Below are 7,323 nucleotides of genomic sequence, written 5' to 3' on the forward strand. Positions count from 1 at the left end.
TAAGCAAGTGGCTCGGGACCGAACAGTTGCTTATTTCGAAGCAGGTACCTATTCGGCTTGACTTTGTTCTTGAAACGGGACGATAGAAAACGCGAGAAACGAGTGAGAGATCCGAGGTAGCGGCAAATCATAAAGTGATCGGTCGAGCAGCGATGTTATTTTTTGGACAAGGATAGAATATAACATGCCCTCTCATTCTCGCACTATGCTTTATTTCGAAGCAAATATACCAGACTGAGAAAGCATTATATATATTCCATCCTTCTTCTACTAACCGATGTCACTGCTCAGTCGAGCGTGAAATTTATTACCCTAAACATCGGCTTCGCGCTTTGATGGACCTCTCACTCGTTTCTCGTACCTCTCACTTTGCGGGCGACTTCAAACAAAGAAGAGGGGATAGCGACTTGCTTATTTCGAAGCAGAGACCACTTGCTTATTTCGAAGCATTACTGTATTGGTGACTGCTGTTTCTTCCGTAACTGACGTACAGAAAAATGTACTACCTGTGCAAAGTAAATTAAACGATGAATCGTTAGATCGATTTTTGCGTGTCGTCAGAGAAAGTACTCCTTTTGAAACGCAAAGTGTCCTATACTTACAGTTTACAAAATTTATCAAGCCCTGCTGTAGTGACAAAAGCGTGCAAATAATTGGAGGCAACTGTTCTGATCACTGGCGAAGTATCTATTTTGACGGCCGCAAACTCCATGTATACGACAGTTTACCTGGCAGTGCATACGACAAGCTCGCAGAGGAAGAAAAAATATATATTGCATTACGATTTCCTCATATTCGCAAAAAGGATATACTTTTTGAAAGGGTTCAGGCGCAACCAGATTGTTACAGTTGTGGTGTATACGTGGCGGCATATATCACTACCATAGTTTTGGGTGGAAACCCTTGCTCAGAAAACTATTCCCATGACGTACAGCGCCTGAGACGTCACTTTGTGAATATTATTGAAAATAATATACTCTTGCCCTTTCCGACAAAATAAGAGAATAGTAATATATGCACTGTTGGAGCATAGGTATACGTACACTAAAATCTCGGTTAGTGCATTCGAAACTGAATGCGAACTCGAACCGTGTACAGAACACGTTTAGTGAATGAGTTCGGATCGCGTTTGATGAACCGTGTACAGAACACGTTTCGTGAATGAGTTCGGCTCGCGTTTGATGAACCGTGTACAGAACACGTTTAGAGAATGAGTTCGGCTCGCGTTTGATGAACCATGTACAGAACACGTTTAGCGAATGAGTTCGGCTCGCGTTTGATGTGGTGACAGCCGAGAATCGACGCAGAGTACAGGAAAAAAAGCAAGTTTTACCCGTATACGTGTGAGACAATACTAACGCAATCAAAATAAAACCTTTTCATTTTGAAAATGTTACTAACGTATTTGTGAGATTTTTCCAAACATGACATAATTTGAATTATAATTATTTATTTACTTATTTATATCTAAATAAGTAAAAATAATGCAAATTATATGGTGTTTGGTCTTATTTTAATCAGTACAATCTTACAATTACATTGCTGAAAGTTTCATTTAGGAAAAATGAAAAATAAAAAAGTTATTGTTGAAATTGTCTCACTCAATAAATCCAGGATATTTTGTGCCGCTGAAATGAAATAATGAATAGTACATATAATAAAGGTGATCGCTGTATGTATTTCCTTTCTAGACAGTAATGGTCAGTATGCGAGTGTGGGAGAGAGAGGATGTGTGCGAAAGAGAGGAATAACAAAGTGTGAATGTCGGTGACGAGCGGGTCAAAGCAATATTTCAAAACCATCAAAAAACTATCGATATAACACATTGAATTCTGCCTATAGATGTGCATCTGCGACAACACATGCATAAGTGTTGGTTGCCATCCGCTGGCCATTTGGCTTCTGTTTAGAAAGAAGGTCGGAGACCATAAAGGCTACGTTCATAACTGCATATACGAGACTTCAAGAAATGTGTATGTACTGAAATTCAATTAGAAGTGAATATTATTGATGTGATGGGTTAGAATTCGACTGCCGTAAAGCGGCTGGCAACGTTTTTTTATTTCTTGGAGTCTGGTATATGCAGTTGTGAACGAAACCTTTATTCTCGCTCGACCCTCGTTTCTAAACCGAAAAAAATGGCAAACAATCTGACGCATATGTATGCTGTCACAGATCAACAACTATAAGCAAAATTCAATGCATCTATATCGGCAGCTTTTTGCGAATATCTCTGAAACTAAGCGAGAACGCTCCTTATATGTATAATAATTTTTATAACATATCCAAAAATCATCGAAATCGGGAAGGACGTACTTGTTCTGTAGTTTCACTGAAAAAAAGAATAATAATAGCAACAAAAAATAATGATAGTACATCTCCTGACACGTGGGTTGAAAATCGATATCGTAATCGATAGAACGTCGCGTGAAAAAGAAATTCACGCGTCGGAGTTCATCGCCTCTTCCAGGCTCGAACTTCACATTCTCCACGATACATTGTATCGTCGTCGACGGTTCGGTCGACGCACACATATTAACATATATGAGCTGCGAATGAGCGCGCGCGATCGAGCGCAGAAAACGAACGAACTGCGCCCTACAGAAAAAACGAGGAACTAAATTTGTAATCTGTTTTACCTTTTTGACGTTTTTCGCGAGTGAAAATCTTATAACACAAATTTCGTCTACCTCGAGGCTTGTACATCATCCCTTGGGTGCTCGTTTTGTTCTATCCGCCCCAAAGAAGGGCACTCTGGTCTCTATTTGGACATACGATTCGCAAAAATGTTTATATTACGAATAAATTGATGTAGGTGAGTCCGATCCACCATTTTCTTCACCGTTGACAGACATAAATTTCAATTTTTTATAACTTTTTGACGATTTGGATAATATAAGGACCAGCGCGCCATTCTTTAGGGCCTCCTGAATACGTCCCTCAAATTTTGTTGCATTCTGTTCAGTAATGACGACGTAATTTATGTTTAAAGTTATAGGGATTTTTCTAGGGACTGTCGGTAAAGTTTTCGACACTTGCATCACCTTAACCGCACACCACACGAACCTATAATCCCTATTTTCATTCATACGAGTCGCCTTCTTGGGGAACCGCTCTTCCTATACGTCGGTGCAGTGACGTACCTATCACTGGGTCGTTACATTTATATAAACAGTTAAGCCGAATTCTACGAGGCAATATGCGTAACAGAAATTCAGCACTTCTCTCCATCAGAATAAAACCGTTTAAGAACGATTCATTTTTGTACTGGTTTTCTCAGAAGAAAACCTAACATGTTTTTCACAAACAATGATTTGCTCAAAGCAGAAATTGCCCGTTTCTTTATATTCGCTCAAAGCAGAATTGGTCCGTTTGTTTTCACAAACAATAATTCACTCAAAGCAGAATTGGAACCTTTTCCTTATTTCTTAATTACGAAAATAAATTTTTAAAAAAGTCAGAATTGTAAGAATAAATTTTACCTATCAGACAATCTTCAACGGAATATACTAAACATTCAGTTGATAACTGCTGCTCTTCGTTCGTAACTTGGCTGGCGGAAAGAATGTGCGTCTGATTGGTCGTGCCGAGTGATGCCAGAATCGTGGGAAGTGGCACAAATTTTTACCCTCTCCACGACGTCCCAGTGACTCCCCTACTTCAGTTGTTTCATCTAACCCAAGCGTGTTGTCCCACGTGTCCGTGTGAGCTCTCCGTTCGGCTGCTCTCGTCATTTTTACGTTATCGGCTCAATGCTCAAGCCGCCTAAGCATGTGGCAGCAGCATCGACGAATCGATAAAATAATATAATTTCGTCCATGGCACTATGGTGGAAGTGAGAAACCGGGAGATTCAGTTCGAATCCCGATTCTACGGTTTCATTTCTGATTCTTAATACATTAACATTTTTTTAATACATAAAAATATATTTTTAATACATTAATACTTTGATGTACATTAACTTACGATGCATTTAAAAAAAAAAGAGATGGACTGCTTTCTTTGTTGATAACTTTCTTAATATTTAAGTTTTATATATACAGGGTGTTCGACAACAGGTGGGCAATATTTTAAGGGATGATTCTAGGGATCAAAATAAGACGAAAATCAAGAATAACGAAATAGCGTTTACGGCTTTGTTTTCCAGTTATTAACGTTTAAAAATTCGAGTAAAAAGCGCCAAAAACCTGCAATCCGCTCAGCACCGACAATCGAACGTCAGCTAAGCGGGGGTCGGTACAGTCATAACCAAGAATCGTTGAATAGTAGAAACTTATCTCGTGCTATTCTCCTATTTTTTTTTTTAATCTTCACATTGAATTTCCTTTAAATAACAACCACCAAAACAATGTTACATTAAATGTTCAATATGTCCATCGTTTTGTTCAATACATACGCGAATGCGTTTCCCGAAATTGAGTCTCATGCAATGAAAATCGTCTGAAACGTTTCGAATATTCGTTGTTTTAATTCCTCGCCGTTCGTTACCGTTGTTGTGTACACTAAACTTTTCCGGTGTCCCATAGAAAAAATTTCCAAGGATTGGGGTCAGGTGACCGGTAAAATATTTGGGTAGGTAGTAATTATAAAAGAGTCTAAGTGAGTGAGAGAGTTACTTCAGGTAAAGGACAAATTTTGGTGAGTTGCAACGAAACAATAAATGACCCTGATATTATTAGAGCTACGTGGAGTCGAGGTGAACGCCGACTATCTTAAAATAATAGCTATTCTAGGTTTTTCCTAATTTACTTAATCCGTTTGACTTCTCGTATTAGAAATTTTAAACCATGTTTATGGTGTGGCTATTCCGGACTGAAAATTAGTTGCCGCTCTTTGAAAAAAATAGGCGACATCATATCCGAGTCATAACCCTGTTCGCCGTAGGTAAAGGACAAATTTTTGTGAGCTGCAACGAAACAATAAATGATTTGGTTTTTTTATCTCGAAAACGTACTCGATACTTTATCTTGGTACTGCAGCATACGGCTTTTTCTTCCTATTTTTTATCTTCACATAAGAAAATCCCTTAACACAGTTAAGCGACTATTTGTCCGATTTATTATCCATTCTAGCCATTATGTTTTATATTTTTAAACATTTGATAGCTCTGAAGGAAACTGATTCTTCAAGTCCGAAAATAGTACATAGCAGTATTTACAAACTTTATAATTAAAATCCATTTTCTTACGTTTTCAAGATAAAAGAAACAAATTATTTTAAGAAATGACCGTACCCACCATAAAAATGAAAATTTCGAACACGAGATGTCAGACGGATTAAGTAAATTAGGACAATCCCAGCATACCTATTATTTTATGATAGTCGGCGCTCAACTCGGCTCCACGTACCTACAATAATATCAGGGTCATTTATTGTTTCGTTCCAGCGCACCAAAATTTGTCCTTTACCTGAAGTAACTCTCTCACTCACTTAGACTCTTTTATAATTACTACCCACCCAAATATTTTAGCCAATGAAATTCTTTTCGTATTTTTACCCCTCCACGCAGAAATTTAACGTATACCCTAACACTATGCGAAAGCAGCAGATTCGAATTGACAGTCCTTAGATACGTTGCAAGGAAGTGTCTGTGAAGTGTCTGTGAAGTGTTTCATTATTGTAATCCATAATGGAATACACTAATGAAGAATGTGCAGACATTCATATGTGCTACGGTCGAGCGGATATGGTAAGGCTTGCGAAGCTCGAAGGATTTATCAACAATTATTCCCACAACGGAAGATACCAAATTCGAAAACATTTACGAGGATTCATCAACGATTAAGAACTGCAGGTTCGTTCTGCCGAACGAAATCTGGCGGACATTATCAACGGGATCCGGACTTAAAGGAGAAAATTATGCAGCACGTAGAAGAGGATCCATCCACCAGCACGAGGGACATTGCTGCAGTAGAAAGTGTCAGTCACAACACAGTGTGGAGAATTTTAAAAGAGCAACAGATGCATCCGTACCATTTTCAACGGGTCCAAGCATTAGAAGCAGGAGACATGGAAAGAAGATTGACATTTGCAACATGGATGTTGGAAAAAATTACTGCTGACCGACACTTCCGTTCGAAAATATTGTTCACCGATGAGGCAACGTTCACCAAACACGGTGTGCAAAACTGTCACAACAATCATATGTGGACCACTGAAAATCCACACGCCATTGTAGTTGCAAATTCTCAGCGGCAATTTTCAGTTAATGTTTGGGCCGGAATTGTCGGTGACCACATTATTGGTCCAGTTGTGCTGCTTCATCGGTTGACAGGACAGAATTATTTAGAATTCCTGCAGGACAAATTGCAATCGTGTTTAGAAGAAGTGCCATTAAACATTCTACAGGATATGTGATTTATGCAAGATGGTGCACCACCACATTGGGCGGGGTACGTGAGAAATCACCTGAATTCCAAAACAGGTGGATTGGCCGAGGGGGACCCGTCGCTTGGCCTGCACGTTCACCCGACTTCAATCCCTTAGATTTTTTTCTATAGGGACACTTGAAGAATTTAGTGTATTCAACACCGATAACGAACAGTGACGAATTACAACAACAGATATTGTTTACATCGGGAATAATTCAAAATGTTTTAGACGATTTCCACCGGATGAGACTGAATTTCGAAAAACGCATTCGCGTATGTGTTGAACAGAACGGTGGACATGTTGAACATTTGATGTGATGTATTTTAGTGTTAATAGTGATTATTAGTTAATGTGAGTTTAATGTTAAATTTTTTATTTTTAAATTTGGTGATTGTGTGGTGCAGGGGGAGGGGTATTAGTGGGTGTATGTACACTGTTTTAGTGTTAATAGTGATTATTAGTTAATGTGAGTTTAATGTTAAATTTTTTATTTTTAAATTTAGTGATTGTCTGGTGCAGGAGGAAGGGTTTTAGTGGGTATATCGAAAACGGAGAGTCCCACACTACCGAATTTTGTTTCGGTGTGCGTAACAGCATTTCCCCTCCGTGGAGATAAAAAATAAAAAACAAAAATAAAAAAAAAAGGAGAATATCACGCGGTAAGTTTCTACTATTCAATGATTCTTGCTTATGACTGTACCGACCCCTGCTCAGCTGACGTTCGGTCGTCGGTGCTGAGCGGGTAGCAGATTTCTGGCGCTTTTTACTCGAATTTTTAAACGTTAGTAACTGGAAAACAAAGCCGTAAACGCTATTTCGTTATTCTTGATTTTCGTCTTATTTTGATCTCTAGAATCACCCCTTAAAATATTGCCCACCTGTTGTCGAACACCCTGTATGTATGTATGTAAGTACATATGATAAAAGAACGTGATATAGAAGTTATTTCTA

This window comes from Osmia lignaria, chromosome 9 (genome assembly GCF_051020975.1).
Source record: "Osmia lignaria lignaria isolate PbOS001 chromosome 9, iyOsmLign1, whole genome shotgun sequence".
Classification (NCBI taxonomy): Eukaryota; Metazoa; Arthropoda; class Insecta; order Hymenoptera; family Megachilidae; genus Osmia; species Osmia lignaria.